The sequence below is a fragment of the Bos taurus genome, chromosome 19 (genome assembly GCF_002263795.3).
Source record: "Bos taurus isolate L1 Dominette 01449 registration number 42190680 breed Hereford chromosome 19, ARS-UCD2.0, whole genome shotgun sequence".
Taxonomy (NCBI): Eukaryota; Metazoa; Chordata; class Mammalia; order Artiodactyla; family Bovidae; genus Bos; species Bos taurus.
This window is the reverse complement of record NC_037346.1, coordinates 9,885,066-9,905,564: the sequence shown is the minus strand read 5'-3', so window position 1 is coordinate 9,905,564 and position 20,499 is coordinate 9,885,066. Positions and strand designations below refer to the sequence as shown.

General features: G+C 38.6%; 1 protein-coding gene and 1 non-coding gene across 3 annotated transcripts in view; both read right to left on the bottom strand.

Annotated features, from left to right (window-relative positions):
* The window catches only part of PPM1E (protein phosphatase, Mg2+/Mn2+ dependent 1E), a 220,161-nt gene that overhangs the window by 34,706 nt on the left and 164,956 nt on the right, over positions 1-20,499 (bottom strand). The window lies entirely within an intron of this gene.
* Positions 16,334-16,440, bottom strand: LOC112442872 (U6 spliceosomal RNA). Its single transcript, XR_003031157.1, has one exon. It is a non-coding gene; the product is annotated as a U6 spliceosomal RNA (small nuclear RNA).

Below are 20,499 nucleotides of genomic sequence, written 5' to 3'. Positions count from 1 at the left end.
GCCCCAAACATGCTTGGTATAAGATTTTGAACTATAAAAATACAACTGTATTTACTGACCTTCAACAGTTCAGTACTTATCAATGTTTATACTATTTTATTTTAATCAGCCTTTCCCCAAATTGGTCTTTTAAAAAGCTATACAGAATATCTGGGAGCAGTATTTATGGATGAGGCAGATGTTAAGTATTGTTATGGATTAAAAGTTTGTCTCCCCACCCTAAATTCATATGCTGAAATTCTAATTCCCAAAGTAATGGTATTTGGAGGTGGAACCTTTGGGACGGAATTAAGTGATGAGGATGGATCCCTTGTAAATAAGATTAGTGCCCTTATAAAAAAGAAATTCTAGAGAGCTCCCTTGCCCCTTCCACCGGGTGAGGACACAAGGAAAATACAGTTATCTCCACGCCAGAAAGCATGCCCTCACTAGACATTGAATCTGCCCATGCTTTGATCCTGAATTTCCCAGCCTCCAGAAATGTAAGAAATAAATTTTTGTTGCTTATAGGCCCTCCAGTCTACAGTAATTTGTTAAAGCAGCCCAAATAGACGAAGATAACCATCATGTGTGCATGCTCAGTAGCTCAGTCGTGTCTGACTCTTTGTGACGCTATGGATTATAGCCCACCAGGCTCCTCTGTCCACAGGATTTTTAGGCAAGAATATCAAAGTGGGTCGCCATTTCCTTCTGCAGGGGATCTTCCCGACCCAGGGAATCAAACACACATCTCCTGTGTCTCCTGTATCGGTAGGCAGATTCTTTACCACTGAGCTACCTGAGAAGCAAGACAATCATTATGGGAACTACTCAAATCACTATCATAATCAGTGGAGCACAGAGAAGCAAAACGTCTGTTCTGAGCATGCTCATTTCTTATGCTCTAGATGAGCAATGATTTCCTTAGATTTCATTGCAGGACCAAGTCACAGAAGAATCCAGAGCATTCCTTTCACCTAAAGTGCTTGCAGGAATTTTTTTAAAAGATGAAGAATAATTAGGGATCACTACTGACTTTGAAGCCTGGACATAAACAGTTGCACACAAGCAAGACCTAAAATTTCTGTCAATTTGTCCTTTAATTGCTATTCACTCAGTATTCTGGACTGGAGAATTCCAAGGACTATATAGTCCGTGGGGTCGCAAAGAGTCAGACATGACTGAGCAACTTTCACTTTCATTTGTTGGAGAGAGGTTTTAGCAGAAATACGAGGAGTTAGAAAGCTTGGTTCTAGTTCTAGCTGGGTAACCTGAGAAAAGATGCTTAAATTCTCTGGATTTTAGCTCCTCAATAGAAAAATTAAGACACTGAAACAAAATGACTGTGAAGTCTCTTCCAGGTTTAAAATTTTAATTCTATAATTCTATTCCAATAAGGTTTTGAATTTCAAAGATAAAACAAAGACAATTTAAAGGTATAAATCAACACACTTCAGATCCAAACAAATGTTTTTACATACATACACCAAGCAGAATGGAAATAAATTCTATGTATTACTTTTGTAAGCAATATGGGGATACTCTCCTATATGTACCAGGTGTCTTGGTAAAAGCTGAATGTATATTTATTTTGATAAATGCAATCAATCCTTGCAGTGAGTCTACCAGTTAAGGGAAGAATCCCTCAGATTTTACATATTGTTTTCTTAAAGAGACATGCCTATTCCATAAACATCATATGAAATAATAGTTACCAACTGGTTATGAAGTTTTATATTTCACTGCCTTGGGTCTTCGTTGTTGCACAAGGGCTTTCTCCAGCTGCAGTGTGCCAGCTGCGCACTGCGCGGCTTCTCTTGTTGCAGAGCATGGGCTCTAGGGTGTGCAGGCTGCAGTACTTACTGTGAACAAGCTCAGTAGCTGCGGCTAGCTTTATATTGAAAACAAAAGAGTACTTTTCCTACCTCTTTAAAAATGTTTATTTACAAGAGCTTATTATTCTTTCTCCACTTTATAGGCTGACATGAATCCAGTCCAATTTTTTCACTAGAGAAAAGGAAAGAAGTCAGATTGGAACTGAATATGAAAGCTGGCTCTCTTTTAGGACTGTATATTGCCATCTTGGTATAAAGTATGAACCAATAGCCAAAGAAGATTATTCTAGCATAAAATATTTAATTTTCATTTATTTTCAAATATTTGGGTGGATAAGTTTTGTTAGATGGACAGGATAGTATTTTAATCGGATCTTTTCCCTGAGTTGTCTTGTTAGTATCTTCTACTTGCATAATAAGACAATACACATTTTAAGACTGCACTCTGAATTCTTGCTACAAACCAAGTCAGGAAGCATTTTCCTCACAATGCCAAACCTACACAAATCACTAAAGACATTATTAGATAAATTAGAGGTTTAAAAGTACATCCTTCCTGACATTGGCAACGTGGGCGTCGGCAAAGCACCCACAGCTGTGTTTCAGCAGTCTTGGCAGAGCGTTCCTAAGGTAATGAAAATTCTGGAAGGTGGAAGTTTCCATCAGTTAACTCTAAGAGAGATGTGTCTAGAGCAGCCTCATCTCAGCCCACATATCATGATGCTGTCTACTCAATAGGCCCTTGCTAGGGTGATAACAGGTAAACGTGAAATTTCTGATCATTCCCCTCCCCCAGGTTAATCATATGTATTCTAAATCTATAATAAGACATTAAATTAAAATAAAGAAGGCAAATTCTCTACCAGACTTGGTATTCTTTTTCTTAGTGGCCCAAATGGAGTTAAAATCAGGATTGATTTTTTTCCTCTTTAAGTTATTTTCTTCCTTTCTATAACAACCTCTAGGAATACCACCTGGAGTCAGCTGATTATAATGCCCACACATCACAGATTCTCTTAGTGAGCTTTTCTGAATATAAATAATGTTAACTACCAAATGACTAGCTCCTGAAGTTCTGGGTTTGAAGTACTTACAACAGAAATTTCATTCCCTACTGTTGCTATCAGTATTATAATTCTAACAATCATCCGTTCACTCTGAACAGGTTGATATTCCAGCACAGCCGAGAGTACCCTAAGCTTTCTGTGAACAGCAGTCTAGGCGTTACACAGTCACCAAAGATCAAACCAGCACCAGTGTCGTAAGACCACAAAGCGAAGGCGGCTCAGCAGTAACTCTTTTGTCACTACTCTTACGACCAAAAGGAATTAAACTGTACAAGTTACTGAAACTTGTCCACATCACCAGTGTACCTTCTAGGGGCTAACTCCTACAGTCTAGTCTCAGGTCTGACACACTTTAGACGCATCTGACTGCTGACTATTCCCTCTGCTTTGATACACTTCCTTTTCTAGGTTTCCAGAACATCACACTCTCCTACATGTTACTCACAGGATTCTGTCTTTTCAATCTCATTTGATGGTTCCTTCTCTTCTTCCTGCATTTGGAATTCCTTTTACCATGTTGTAAGTCTTTTCTTCTTTTTGCATAGACTTTATCAATTTTTAGTATACCGTATATGTTTGTTATTTATTATGTTTATCATTTATTTTAGACTTTATTCTTCTTCCCACTAGACTGCAGATTTTGCAATTTATTTTTGTTGGAGTGTAACTGCTTTACAATGTTGTGTTAGTTTCTACTATATAGCAAAGTGAATCAGCCATATGTATACATACATCCACTCTTTTTTGGATTTCCTCCCCATTTAGATCACCACAGAGCACTGAGCAGACGACAGGTGTTTTGGTCTACTTTTTGTCATTGATATCTAATGCCCACATCTGTGCCTGGCACACAGTGATCAACACTATTTGCTGAATAAATACTGAATAAATAAGCTTCTGTCTTCCTGATTTATATATGTTTAAGCCATTCCCTAACTTTTCATAATGAATGTTCCAAGAATGGAGAAAATCAATACATTTTACAAGAGTATTCCACAAAACATGATGTTGAATTCTTACATGTAGGCTATGAAACTTGGGCTAGTATTAGTAAGTGATAACTACTGGCATACAGGAACTATGGTCATATTTACACTTTTGCTGTCAACTCAAATAACTGGTTTATGCTGACACTTCATTTATAGGTGTCTTTAGCCCCCTTTCACTAAAAGACAATATATTCAAAAATTTAAAACATGTATGGCTTTTTAATAGGAGCTAAAGACTGCAGCCATGAAATTAAAAATGCTTACCCCTTAGAAGAAAAGTTATGACCAACCTAGATAGCATATTGAAAAGCAGAGACATTACTTTGCCAACACTAGACATTACTTTGTCTAGTCAAGGCTATGGTTTTTCCAGTGGTCACATATGGATGTGAGAGTTGGACTGTGAAGAAAGCTGAGCGCTGAAGAATTGATGCTTTTAAATTGTGGTGCTGGAGAAGACTCTTTTTTGTTTTTTAATTTCATCTTATTTTTAAACTTTACAATATTGTATTGGTTTTGCCAAATATCGAAATGAATCCGCCACAGGTATACATGTGTTCCCCATCCTGAACCCGCCTCCTTCCTCCCTCCCCATACCATCCCTCTGGGTCGTCCCAGTGCACCAGCCCCAAGCATCCAGTATCGTGCATCGAACCTGGACTGGCGACTCATTTCATACATGATATTATACATGTTTCAATGCCATTCTCCCAAATCTTCCCACCCTCTCCCTCTCCCACAGAGTCCATAAGACTGTTTTATACATCAGTGTCTCTTTTGCTGTCTCGTATACAGGGTTATTGTTGCCATCTTTCTAAATTCCATATATATGTGTTAGTATACTGTATTGGTGTTTTTCTTTCTGGCTTACTTCACTCTGTGTAAGAGGCTCCAGTTTCATCCACCTCATTAGAACTGATTCAAATGTATTCTTTTTAATGGCTGAGGAATACTCCATTGTGTATATGTACCATAGCTTTCTTATCCATTCATCTGCTGATGGACATCTAGGTTGCTTCCATGCCTGGCTATTATAAACAGTGCTGCGATGAACATTGGGGTACACGTGTCTCTTTCCCTTCTGGTTTCCTCAGTGTGTATGCCCAGAAGTGGGATTGCTGGATCATAAGGCAGTTCTATTTCCAGTTTTCTAAGGAATCTCCACACTGTTCTCCATAGTGGCTGTACTAGTTTGCATTCCCACCAACAGTGTAAGAGGGTTCCCTTTTCTCCACACCCTCTCCAGCATTTATTGCTTGTAGACTTTTGGATCACAGCCATTCTGACTGGCTGGAGAAGACTCTTGAGAGTCCCTTGGACTGCAAGGAGATACAACCAGTCCATTCTGAAGGAGATCAGCCCTGGGATTTCTTTGGAAGGAAAGATGCTAAAACTGAAACTCCAGTACTTTGGCCACCTAATGCGAAGAGTTGACTCACTGGAAAAGACTCTGATGCTGGGAGGGATTGAGGGCAGGAGGAGAAGGGGACGACAGAGGATGAGATGGCTGGATGGCATCACTGACTCGATGGACTTGAGTCTGAGTGAACTCCAGGAGTTGGTGATGGACAGGGAGGCCTGATGTGCTGCAGTTCATGGGGTTGCAAAGAGTTGGACGTGACTGAGCGACTGAACTAGACTGAAAATTGAACCAGTATTTTTATTTTCTAAGTTTGTCACTCTCAGACTGGCTTGTTGCATTTTTTAAAAATATAATTTTATTTATTTATTTTTGGCCGTGCTGTGTCTTAGTTGCTGCGTAGGCTTTTCTCTAGTTGCGGCAAGCAGGGGCTCCTCTCTTGTTGTGGGTGTGTGGGCTTCTCATTGCATGGCTTCTCTTGTTGTCAAGCATGGGCTCTAGGGCACAAGTTCAGTAGCTGTGGTGCACATGCTTAGTTGCTCCACAGCATTTGGGATCTTCCTGGATGAGGAATTGAACCCGTGTCTCCTGCACTGGCAGGTGGATTCTTTACCACTGAATCACCAAGAAAGCAGGTACTCCCAAACCCCTCAGGCTATGCAGACAGCCAAGCAGGGCCCCAGGCTCATCAATCAGGAGGTCAGCAGCAGCCCCATGCACCTCCTGGGTTGAACAGGCAACCTGCCCTCCCAGTGGGCCTGGCCCACAGCCACTGCACAAGGCACAGCCTCACACCAACCGGGCTAGAGGCCAGCCCTTCCTACCAGTGCCCCACAGCAGTCAGCTCATCCCAGCATAAGGGCCCATGCAGCCCACACAGGGAGCACAGCTAGAGCATATAACTCTAGTAGCCAGAGGAGAGTGTGCTGTGGGGTCTCCTAAAAAATGCCATTTTTCCGAGATCAGGAAACACCATTGACCAATCTAACAGAAAGAAATAAACAGGTATTTGGGCAATATGAGAAGACAGAGAAATATGTTTTAAACAATGGAATAAGACAAAAACCTCAGAAAAAGATTTAAATGTGGAGATAAGCAATCTATCCAATAAAGAATTCAAGGGAATGACCATAAGGATACTCACCAAATGTGGAAGAATGAAAACAGTGAGAATTTAAACAGTTAGAAGGGCTAAACAGAGCAAAAGAACACAGTAACTGAAATTTTAAAATACACCGTAAGTAATCAATGGTAGATTAGATTATACAGAGGAATGGATCAGCAATCTGGAAAATGGATTACAGAAATCACCCAAACTGAATAGAAAAAAGAAAAAGTAATTTAAAAAAAGGCAGGATAGTCTATAAGAGACCTCTGATAAAACATTAAGCTTACTAACATTCATATTACAAAGGTCCCAGAAGGAAAAGAAAGAGGGGAAGACAAATTATTTGGAGAAATAAGAGCTTAAAACTTCCCTAACCTGGGACAGGAAAAAGATATCCAGGTTCAAACAAGATGAACCCAAAGGGATTTATACTAAGACACATTATAATGAAAATGGCAAAAATTAGAGAGAAAAGCAAGAGAAAAGCAACTAGTGAGGTATAAGAAATTCCCATAAGACTATCAGCTGACTTTTTAAATGACACTTTGCAGGCCAGAAGGCAATGACATGATATATTCAAAGTGATAAAAGAGAAAATATAACAACCAAGAATACACCTGACAAGATTATCATTCAGATTTGAAGCAGAGATAAAAAAGTTTTACAAACGAAAGCTAAAAGAGTTTAGCACCATTAAACTAGCTTTAAAAGAAATGTTTGAGAGACTTCTGTAAGCAGGAAAGAAAAGGTCACAACTAGATATATCAAAATTATGAAGAGAAAAATCTCACTGGTAAAGGCAAATGTACAGTAAAGGTAGAAGATCAGTCACTTATACAGCTAGTAGGAAGGTTAAAAGACAGAAGTATAAAACCAGCTATATCTACAAGTAGTTAAGGGATATACAAAACAATAAGATGTGAAATATGGCATTAAAAGCATTAAATGTGGTGAAGGGAGTAAAAATCATTCATAAATATGAATGACTATTTTAAGGTGATGATCTCAAGTTCAAATGCAGTCTAACCACCCTACATTTTTACTCCCCTCATCACATTCAAAAAATGAATGATTATTTTAAATTGATATATATATGTAAGTGTATATATATATTACAATTGATTATTTTAAGTTGACCTTTATAAACACAGACATACACTGTTATATATGAACTTCACAGTAACCACAAACCAAAAACCTACAAAAGACACATATACAAAAAAGAAAAAGGAATCCAAACATAACACTAAAGATAGCCATCAAATCACAGAAGAGAGCAAAGAAGAAAGGAACAAAGAGCTACAAAAACAAGAAAACAATCAATGAAATGGCAATAAGTACATACCTATCAAGAATTATTTTAAGTATAAATAGACTACATGCTCCAATCAAAAGACACAGGGTGGATGAATGGATAACAAAACAAGACTCATATATATGTGCGGCTTACAAGAGACTCATTTCTAAAGACACACATAGACAGGTCTAGGGCTGGATGCCCTGGCGGCAGGCAGCTGGGTGCTGCCACCTTGCCACGCCGTGGGAGCCGTGGGAGCCGTGTACCCGTCGCCCGCGTCCTACAGCCCTGCAGCCTTGCATCCTCCCCTCAGGGCAGTCCTGCCCTGCTATGGGATCAGTGAGGCAAGGGCCAGAGTCGGATGCCCAAGATGGTGATTTGTTATGTGGCTGTGAATTATTCCAAGGGCAGAGCAAGGACTCAAAATGTCTGATCCAGTTATTAAAAACTGTTCAGAAGTATATCTGGATGCCCCACTAAATAGTCTTTCCCCAGTGGTGAACAATTCACCAATGAAAGCTCCACAAGGCTGGGGGATCGGCACGGACTACTCAGGCTGACGGTCATGCCTTCCATCTCCCACCTCACTGAGAAGAGGGAGGCTGGTCAGCCATAGCCGCACCAGGAGAAAGGATACCAGAAAGGCCTCAGGGGGGTTGAGTAAAGCAGACAGGGAAGAAGCTGCACGGTCATCAACAACCTCAAGTGAAAACCCAATGGCCAAGCCAGACTCCTGCAAGTTGAACTGGGCGGCCTCGTAGGGTAAACTGTACCCAGGGCCAGCCCAGAAGCCACCAGTCAGAAACTGGAAGTACTCCAGAAGGCAGTCTGGCCATCAAAGCGTTAGTCAGCGAGAGAGAAGCAAACACGTCTGCTGCAGATGCTGGCGATGAGAACACCATGTCCCCTGACAGGCCTGGTAGATAACAGTGGCATTTCCACGGATGATTTTACACCCCCCAGGATCTGGGGCATGCAAATTTATTGGCTCACTTCTTTCTTATAGTTTCTCCTCTAAGCACACTGGAAAGAGGCTGTCTGTCCCCTGAGAGCCTGTTAACTGAAAGAGGCTGGAGAGAGATGTGGCGCCTGGCTGAAGCGCAGTTAGCCTGGGGGTCCGACAAGGGCTGGGCACAGAGCCCCGTAAGTTTATCACTCCCAGCAAAGCCTCAGAAGCCCTCCCAGCGGGCTTCTCCCTCTCCAACAGATGTCTCCCTGAAGCCAGGCGTGGACGCTGCACTAAGTGAACACAGTGACACCAGTCCCGTTTACCAAGGAGGTGATCCTGTCAGCATTCACTTTGCGGTACTCCTACTTCTCATCCTGGCAGAACAGAAACAAAGGGTACTGCCTATGGGAGCAGGCAGAGAAGAAGAGCAAGCTAAAGACCCTGTGACAGAGAACAGCTACTCAGACAGCCAGGTGTGCAAGCGGCAGGAGAATCTGGACCAGCTGAAGGTAGTAGGCTTCTCCTCCCTGAGCAGGCTGGTGTCCTCAGCCCTCACCCTGTGGTCAGTATCAGTGCCTCGAGGCTCCCACACTGCCTGGTTATTATGAGGCGGGGTTCCTGCTACGCACTGATGGCCTCTGAGCATTTCTGGGTGTTGCACACTCCCTGCTATCTCTACACAGGCTATGACGGTAGCTGTACCTTGCAGAAGAAGAGCCCAGGTTGGTGAGCTTACCTCACTCTCTCCAGGGCACTCAAGAGGTATCTGTAGGAAAGGGACTTTAGCTAGTGAGACAGAAGATATTTTATGTCAGCTGGGAAAGCAGAACTATTCAACAGGGGAAATCCCTTTGTATTACATATCTCACATAAAATCCTAATGAATTAGCATCTAAATGTAAAATAAAACAAAACAGATACAGTAAACTAATAGAAAAATTATGGGAGACTAAACATCATGGGAAGATTTTTCATTTATGTTCTAATGAATATCCTTGAAGTTAAATTCATTTTGAACATTAATAATTATTTCTTTAAAATAAATAAAACCACAAAGAATGTAGGTGAGGGGAAAAAAATTATTCCAGGTGAATGAAAACAAAAAGAAAGATGGAATAGCAAAATCAATATTAAAAAAGTAGACTTTAAAAGAAAGCTGTCACAAAGACAAAGAACATTACACAATGATAAGGTGATCAATCCAACAAGACAATATAGCAACTGTAAATATATATGCATCCAACATAGAAGCACCTAAATACATAAAGCAAATACTAACAAAATATAGGGAGAAACTGAGAACAATACAATAATAGTATAGAACTTTAATACCCCACTTATATCAATGGACAGATCATCCAGAAGGAAAAACAATAAAGAAACACTGGCCTTAAATGACACATCAGATCTACTATACCTATTAGAAGTTAGTAGACATACACAGGACAAAATGGGCAGAATACCTATTATTTTCAAATGTACATGAAATATTCTCCAGAACAGACCACATTATAGGCCATAAAACATCTCAATAAATTTAAGAAAAGTGAAATCATATCAAGTTTTTTATGACCACACTAGGAAACTAGAAATCAACTATAAGGAAAAAAACTGCAAGAAAAACAAGTATGTAGAATCTAAACAACATGCTACTAAATACCTGGAAACAAAAGAAAATGGACACACAGCAATTCAAAATCTACGGGATGCAGCAAAAGCAGTTCTAAGGAGGAAGTCTAGTGATACAAGCCTACCTCAGGAAATAAAAAAATCTCAAAAAAAGCAATCTAAACTTACATCTAAAGAAACTACAAGAAGAACAAAGAAAAATCAAAGTTAGTAAAGTAAACAAATAATAAAGATCAGCGCGAGTTTCCCTGGTGGCTCAACAGTAAAGAATCCACCTGCCAGTGCAGGAGACATGGAATTGATCCCCTGGTCCGGGAAGATCCCACATGCCGTGAAGCAATAAGCCCATGTACCACAACTACTGAGTCTGTGTTCTAGAGCCTGGGAGTCACAACTGCCAAGCCCGTGTGCTGCAACTATGGAAGCCCTCACACCTGAAGCCCATGCCCTACAACAAGAGAAGCCACTGCGAAGAGAAGCCTGTACGACTAGGGAGTAGACTCCTCTCAGGACAATTAGAGAAAAGCCCGTGCAGCAACAAAGACCCAGCACAGCCATAAGGAATAAAATTACATTAAAAAATAATAAAATCAGAGCAGTAGTAAATAGAGACTAAGAAAAGATTGATGAAACTAAGAGCTGGTTCTTTAAAAAGATAAAAAAAAAAACTGATAAACCTTAAGCCAGACTCACATCAAAAATAATAAAATACCTGAGACCAAATCTGACCAAGGAGGAGAAAGACTTGTACTCTGAGAACTGTAAGATATTGATAAAAGAAACGGAAGACAATACCAACCAATAGAAAGACACACTGTGCTCATGGATTGGAAGGATTAATATTGTTGAAATGACCACTGAACACCCAAGGCAATCTAGAGAGTCAATGATAACCCTATGAAATTATTAAGGGTATTCTTCACAGAACTAGAACAAAGAATCCTAGTATTTCTATGAAAACACAAAAGATCCTGAATAGTCAAAGCAACCTTAAGAAAGCAGAAGAGAACTGGAGGCATCTCACATCCTGATTTCAAGCTGCACTACAAAGCTACAGTAATTAAAACAGTTTGGTGCTGACATAAGCAGACACACAGATCAACAGGACAGAATAAGGAGCCCAGAAATAAACCTATACTTATATAATCAGTTAATCTATGACAAAAAAGGCAAGAATATACAATGGGGGAGAAGGAGCCTTGTTCAACAAATGATGCTGGGAAAATTGGACAGCTACATGAAAAAGAATCAAATCAAACAACTTCCTCAAACATATACAAATATAAACTCAAAATGGATTAAAGACATAAATATAAGATCTGAAACCAAAAAACTCCTAGAAGAAAACATAGACAGTACACTCTTTGATGTTGGTCTCAACAATAGTTTTTTGGATATGTCTTCAGGCAAGGGAAGCAAAAACAAAATTAAACAAATCGGATCATATCAAACTAAAAAGTTTCTGTACAGTGAAGGATGCAAAATGAAAAGGCAGCCTTCTGAATGGGAAAAGATATTTGCTAATGATATATTCAATAAAGGGTTAATATCCAAAATATAGTTAAGTCCCCTACATACAAACAAGTTCCATTCTGAGAGGATGTTTGTAAGTCAAATTTGTTCCTAAATCCAACCAAGCTATCCAACCAACACAACTGATCATATAACAACTTACTATAATAGGCTTAAAATATTTTTCACACAAATAATACATAAAAATAAGCACACAAAATAAACATTTTTAATCTTACAGTATCTCAAAACATACAGTAATACAGTACAACAACCAGCATACAGGGGCTGGCATCAAGTGAACAGGAAAGAAGAGTTACTGACTGGCGGAGGGAGAGGAGGTGGGAGATAGCAGAGCTGAAGGACTGGCAACATAGAGGAGATAGAGGGCAAGCTGCAAGTTCACTTATGCCTGATGCTGATGGCACAGGTTCTGGTTCCTCGCTGGATTCAACTTTATCTACCCTCTTGAAAAAATGGTCCAATAATGTCTGGATAGAAGCTCCTTTTTTCTTGTCATAGATGACACGGTAGCACTGAACTACATTCTGAATGGCTGCTACTTCGTGTACCATCCTACGTTTGGGTCCTGTGCCCCCAAAACTAACAGTGCCTCCTCATATAAAGAAAAACCCCTTGTCATTTCCTGCATTGTGAAGTCTCTTCAGTTTTTCAGCTACTTCTTCTTCTTGTCTCTCTTCATCCTTTCCCTGGGCCTCCAATTCAATCAGGTCTTCATTAGTAAGCTCCTTAGGATGCAGAGCAAGGAGTTCAATGAGTCTTTGAAGATCCAGCTTTTGCAGATTTAGCTCCAGCTTCTCACTGAGGATCACTAAGTTGCTGATGACCACGTTCCAGTCTTTGAAAGTTCATAACCCAAAGGTCTGCATGAAGGGGACTTACTGTACACAAAGCACCCAAACAACTCAACATCAAAAAAAAAACAAACCACGTGACTAGACATTATAATGGGCAAAGGGCCTGAATCAACATTTCCCCCAAAAAGACAGATTGATAGCCAATAGACACATGGAAAGATGTTCAACATCACCAGTAATCAAGGATATATACATCAAAACCACAAAAAGATACCATCTCACACCTGTCAGAATGGCTATCATCAACAAGACCACAAATGACAAGTGTTGGTGAGGATGTGGAGAAAAGGAAATCCTTGTGTACTGTTGGTGGGACTGTAAAAATGGTACAACCACTATGGAATACTGTATGATGGTTCCTCAAAAAGTTAAATGTAGAACTGCCATATGACCCAACAATTTCACTTCTTGGTACATAGCTTTAAAAAGTACTAATTTGAAGAGACACATACACTCCAAAATTCACTGCAGCATTTTTTATAGTACCAAGACATGGAAACAACCCAAGAGTCAGTCAAAAGATGAACAGATAAAGAAGATGTAGTGTATTAATACAATGGAATAGTATTACTTAGCCATAAAAAAAATAAAATTTTGCCTCTGCAACATAAATGGATGTAGAGGGTATTATGCTAAGGAAAGAAGTCAAACAGGAATACTGTATGATTTCACTTATATGTGCAATCTAAAAAAAAGAAAACAGATTCATTGATACAGAGAACAAATAGGTGGTTACCAGAGGGGAGGAGAAGGTTGGGGCTGGGTAAAAAGATAGATGGAGGGGATAAATGGGTAAAAAAAAAATCCTTCAGTTATAAATAAGCCATGGTGATGTAATACAAAAATAAGGAATATGGTTCAACAGTATCATAATAACTTTGTATAGGGACAGATTAAGGTACTACACTTAATGTGATGATCATTTCATAAGGCATGCAAATGTCAAATCTCTGTAGTATACCTGAAACTAAAAAAATATTATATATCCAACTATATATATTTATTGTTGTTCAGTTGTTCAATCACGTCCTACTCTATGTGACCTCATGGACTGCACACGGCATGCCAGGCTCCTCTGTCCTCCACTACCTCCCAGAGTTTGCTCAAATTAAAGAAAATTTGAGCTGTTGTTCAATAGCTAAATTGTGTCTGACTCTTTGAGACCCCATGAACTGCAGCACGCCAGGCTTCCCTGTCTTCCACTATCTCTCAGAGTTTACTCAGATTCATGTCCATGATGCCATCCAACCATCTCATCTTCTGTCGCCAACCCCCCTCTCCTCCTGCCCTCAACCTTTCCCAGTATCAGGGTCTTTTTCCAATGACTCTTTTCAAGAGTCCAACTCTTGGAAAACAGTTGGAAAGTCCAACTCTTTCCAAGTTGGCTCTTGGTATCAGGTGGCCAAACTATTGGAGCTTCAGCTTCAGCATCAGTCCTTCCAGTGATTTTCTTCAGGACTGACTGGTTCTATCTCCATGCAGTCCAAGGGATTTTCAAGAGTCTTCTCCAGCCCCACTGTTTGAAAGTATCAGTTCTTCGGCACTCAGCCTCCCTTACGGTCCAACTCTCACATCTGTACATGACTATCGGAAAAACCATAGCTTTGACTATGTGGACCTTTGTCGGCAAAGTGATGTTTCTTCTTTATAGTATGCTGTCTAGGTTTGTCAAAGCTTTTCTTCTAAGGAGCAAGCATCTTTTAATTTCATGGCTTCAGTCACTGTCTGCAGAGATTTTGGAGCTAAAGAAAATAAAATCTGTCACTGTTTCCACTTTTGCCTCATCCATTCGCCATGAAGTGATGGGACCAGATGCCATGATCTTTGTTTTATTAAAGACCAGGGACTTTACTAAAATGAAACACAATTATTCTTTGAAACATAACCAGAAATAGAACCCTATTTAATGATTTTAACATTACACATCACTATTTCTAGATATTACTTTAGGTCATAAGCTATGACATCTACATTTTGAATGCAATATTGACATAACAAAATATCTATTTTTCACAAAAAAATGATAAAAGTAGCTACAATCTTTTGAGCTCTTACTACTTACCAGCTAATGTACTAAATTCTTTACATCTTTTACTTTGTTTAATTCTCACAATAACACTGTGAAACAAGGTGCTTCTGAAATTCCTAACTGAAGAAACTGATGATTAGAGAGCTTAACAGTAGAGCCACATTTAAAATCCAGTTGTAAAGTCTTGAAAGCTATATTATAAACCTCTAATAGTTAACTGTTTATCCCAGGAACACATGATAATAGTAAGATTCTATTAAGAAAACAGAGATAGCTTCCCTGGTGGCTCTTGCCAATGCAGGAGACACAGGTTGAATCCCTGATCTGGACAGAGTCCACATGCCACAGAGGAGCTAAGCCCACGCATCACAACTATCAAGCCTGAACTCTAGAGCCCAGGGGCCACGACTCCTGAGCCCATGGACTTCAACTACTGAAGCCCACAAGCCCCAGAACCCATGCTCCACAACAAGAGAAGCCACCGCAACGAGAGGGTAGCCTCCGCTCTCTGCTGCTAGAAAAAAGCCCACACAGCAATGAAGACCTAGCACAGCCATAAATAAATAAATAGAGATATAAGATAATTTGCTAAAAGTTATATAGCTTATCAACAACATGGTGACTATAATAAACATATTTTCTGAATTCCAGTCCCTTAATCTAATTTTTTCATGAATATAGCTTATATCTTTATTCATTTAATTGAAATGTAACACATACCACATTCTTGTTTAAAAAAAAAAAAATCAAAGAATACTTACGTATTTAAAGTAAAATTAAAGGTAAAAGTAATCAGTTTGCTATATCCTTCTAGATTTTTTTCTAAATGTTGACAAATAGAAAAATATAGCTTTGTTTTGAATTTATTGTAATATAAATGAAACTATATATGTACTAGTACAAAATGTATTTTTCCCTTAGCAATATGTTTTACAGAATTTTCCATGCCAGTGAACACACACAAATAGAAAAATTATTTTAAGCTGCTACAGACTGTATCGAGGATTATTTATAATTTTTAATACCATAAACAATGCTTCAAAGAATATTATTACATCCCTTTTTGTGTATACTGTGCAAAGATATATGATCCATTATTTGTTAAATTACTTTAGAAGTGAAGTGAAATGAAGTCGCTCAGTCATGTCTGACTCTTTGCGACCCCATGGATTGTAGCATACCAGGCTCCTCTGTCCATGGGATTTTCCAGGCAAGGACACTGGAGTGGGTTGCCATTTCCTTCTCCAGGAGATCTTCCCAACCCAGGGATCGAACCCAGGTCTCCTGCATTGTAGGCACATGCTTTACCATCTGAGCCACCGGGGAAGTCTAAATTACTTTAATTTTATTGTATTTATTTTTTTTTTTCAGGCTGTGATGTTTTATTGGAGCAAAATTTCAACAAAAGGTGGCTTTTATTTACAGTTTAATGTGTGTGGTGACTGCTCAACCCACTTGGACTAGGTGAAGATAACAATTAAGCCTGCTTAAATATTGTCTTATTTTCAATTTGCATACAAAAAAGTTTGCTTCACATTCATACAACCCCCAATATTATAAATGAACAAAGCCTCCCTCACCCACCCCTTAATTAAATATGAACCCAGTTTCAAAAAACATATAGTTTAGATTGGTTTAATCTTGAAATGTAATCCAATAAGACTAAACACTAAACACTTCAGGTCCTGTACCAAATAGTAAAAAAACATGGAACGCTTCACGAATTTGCGTGTCATCCTTGCGCAGGGGCCATGCTAATCTTCTCTGTATCATTCCAATTTTAGTATATGTGCTGCCGAAGCGAGCACTACTTTAATTTTAAATAAAATATTGTAATCATATATAAACTTTTTAAAGTAAAATTGAACGAAAAAGAGTCAAGATGAAAGACAGAAAACCCTTACCCATTGTCTTCTATGCTACAGGACTACCAGCCTAGTCATTCTCCTGTTTCCATATTTCTAAAAAATGTTTATACTGATATTTCTTAATTTATCAATACTAGATAGCAGATATATTCTTCCCATGGTAGAAGAGGTATTAGTTCTTGACTTATCAATTATCTATATCTTTTCTTCATAATGAAGATTTACTTTCTCTCCTCAGACACACAACTCCCCTCTCCGCTGATATTTGGTTAAATCAGTAAGTTTTTTAAAATTTCAGATATGCAAATAGTGTGAATTTCTGAAGCATATACTAAGACCATAATTCCTTTCTTGTACAACTTTTTCACCCTAGAGTTAATAACTGCTTAATTTTTTTTTCCCATTTGCTTTCTTTTCAACATACCTACCAATAGTATTTTTTTCCCAAATGCTCCAACACCACTCTGGCACATGATTCAATGATATTTTCCATATGTTCAAGCAAACCAGCTCCTGTTTTTCTTTCCTGGAAAACACCCTGGGCACTATAGTCTTGTACAAACAGCACCCTGGGATTTTCTTATGGTGCTCTTCTATGTTCAGCTTCCCACTGTTTAGATCCCTCGTCTTTTCTTATTAACTTGGTTTTTAGATTATGTGAGAGGACATTCTCTGTAGTTTTATCACTTTCAACTCCCTCGAGCATCCTGCCAGTTCTTTTGAGCCATATAATATCTACAGTATCAGTGATTATAATACATAAATTCTGTCCTAGGATAGTTCAGTTCAGTTCAGTCGCTCAGTCATGTCCGACTCTTTGTGACCCCATGAATCGCAGCACGCCAGGCCTCCCTGTCCATCACCAACTCCCGGAGTTCACCCAGATTCATGTCCATCGAGTCGGTGATGCCATCCATCCATCTCATCCTCTGTCGTCCCCTTCTCCTCCTGCCCCCAATCCCTCCCAGCATCAGAGTCCTTTCCAATGAGTCAACTCTTTGCATGAGGTGGCCAAAGTACTGGAGTTTCAGCTTTAGCATCATTCCTTCCAAAGGAATCCCAGGGCTGATCTCCTTCACAATGGACTGGTTGGATCTCCTTGCAGTCCAAGGGACTCTCAAGAGTCTTCTCCAACACCACAGTTCAAAAGCATCAATTCTTCGGCGCTCAGCCTTCTTCACAGTCCAACTCTCACATCCATACATGACCACAGGAAAAACCATAGCCTTGACTAGACGAACCTTTGTTGGCAAAGTGATGTCTCTGCTTTTCAATATGCTATCTAGGTTGGTCATAACTTTCTTTCCAAGGAGTAAGTGTCTTTTAATTTCATGGCTGCAGTCACCATCTGCAGTGATTTTGGAGCCCAGAAAAATAAAGTCTGACACAGTTTCCACTGTTTCCCCATCTATTTCCCATGAAGTGATGGAACCGGATGCCATGATCTTCGTTTTCTGAATATTGAGCTTTAAGCCAACTTTTTCACTCTCCACTTTCACTTTCATCAAGAGGCTTTTTAGTTCCTCTTCACTTTCTGCCATAAAGGTGGTGTCATCTGCATATCTGAGGTTATTGATATTTCTCCCACAATCTTGATTCCAGCTTGTGTTTCTTCCAGCCCAGCATTTCTCATGATGTACTCTGTATATAAGTTAAGTAAGCAGGGTGACAATATACAGCCTTGACGTACTCCTTTTCCTATTTGGAACCAGTCTGTTGTTCCATGTCTGGTTCTAACTGTTGCTTCCTGACCTGCATACAGATTTCTCAAGAGGCAGATCAGGTGGTCTGGTGGATAGTAAGCCCCCCATAAATCCTATGGATTCAATGTTCATATCAGGTCTTTCACTGTATTTTCAACACTTGGTTAGCTACAGTGTGTCCTCCAGTAATTTCTCAAAAAGACATTACACAAATTATATTTTCTGAGTTTTTGCATGTTTAAAAACATCTGTTGCCTTTTCACCTGAACAGTTTGACTAGATACAACATTTTTGCATCACATTTTTTGTCCTTGAGGACTTAACAGACCTTGCTCTACTGTCTTCTGGCACTGAACTTTTCAGAGAAGAATTTGGGAGCCAATTTGAATCTTTTTCCCCATCATATTTATTCCTTTATTCTGCAGTTATTTAAAAATATTTTGCAGTTCAATCGTGCTACTTAGATTGTACCTCAATGTTAACTGTTCTGTGTAAATTCTTTCTGGCTCATGATGTGCCCTGTCAATCTACAGATTCAAATCTGCATTTGTTTCTGAGTAGTTTCTTTGAAAAGTAAACATTATATTGCTTTATCTGAGTTTTATTTTTCAAGGAGAATTATTCCCCTTTATCCATGTGCCACACCTAACACTGGCTCTCTATTCCTTTTAGACATGTGGTTAGTTTCCATTTCATTTTGTCCGTTTTTCCTATTTTCCCATCCATAACGTACCTTACTGTGTTTTCCAAAAGGGTCTCTTCTCCTTTTTCCTGCTTCCAATACACCCTTCATTGACAACTTTTCTCTTCCACTTAATTTCCGAGTTCCTTTAGCCAAACTTCACGTTTTGCACTAACCCTTCCTTGACCTATCTCTGCTTTGAGTTCTAGTTCGATCAAAGCACTTGCAGGATTAAGTTTTAGAAATTATCATTCAAGACACTACATTTTATTACAAGTTTCATCAACTTTTTTCCATTAATCAGAAATATTTTTCAATTGCCATTTATTTACTTATTTATTTTTGAATACAAAGAAGTTGCTGTCTCTTTATTATTGACCCGGCTCACTTACAATTAAGCAGAACTATTATTCAAAGTACATTCTGATTGAAAACACAGAAGCAATATTTTCTCAATGTCAGTACCATGATCAAGAAGAAAACCAAGGTTATAAGTTTTTCCTAGCTTGTTATTAAGAGATTAATGTAGTTTAATCACACCTACTTTACTTTCTAGGCTAAGTAATATTACATGGCAATACGTCTCTGAAACTTACACGAACAATCTGGACATACATGATTTTGAGAATAATTTAATACATTAATTCTGATATACAACTATATTTTAAAGTCAGTTTTTAAATGTAAAGAAATAGATCTTTACAAGATGAAAACAACCCACAGGCCATGAGACTGGTTTTTCCTTTTTTGTTTTAACAAATGTGCACCACAATGGTTCAATATGTAAGGCAAATGTGAATATGTGTGAATATGAAAGCTACAGTCTGTGATAATACCACGTCTAGAACGCAGGGAAGGTGAATCAGACTGGCTATCACTGAGATCTTCAAACATGGCATTCTGTCTCATCATTTGCCTCAAACATTCAAGTTTTGTTGCATTTGGTAACCCTTAAATTGTGATTTGTTATTACTACTGTTGATTTTCTACTCTTATTGAAGAAGGAGTCTGCATTTTTCTTTCTTGTTCATCCTCTAATTTTTTTCCTGGTGATTTGTGAGAGAAGCAGACAATATCACTGTTATTCTACTAGCTTAAAATCTGTAATGAGACCCTCCCCTCCCAACCTTTTAAAACAAAGGATTGAACTGCTTTTCAGAGAGACTGATAATTACTCTTGTAATACTGAGGCACATACATTGTCTAATTTCTTGAATACTGCAAACGACAATACTCTTTTGAAGGAGTGCATATTCAATGAGTTGAATCAAATACATTCAACTATGAAGCATAATAAATTAGCAAAAGAAGTTATTCCAAAAAGAAAATTGATGTGTGAGAAATATGTAATTCTAAACTCTGACTCTATGCTATTTAATTTATGCTGTGACCCTGTATTAGGCAATTTGCCATCAGATTCTTTTCTGTAAACTTAAAATCTTGAATTATTTGTTACATGTATTTTGAATGGAATGTAGAGATCCTGTTTATATAAATATATATATATATATATCTGTAGCAACTGAGTAATATTGAGAGTTAACATTAAATCAACTAAAATTAATGAAGTGTTTATAATCACCTTGTATTCTCCGTCTTGCCCTCAAAATTATT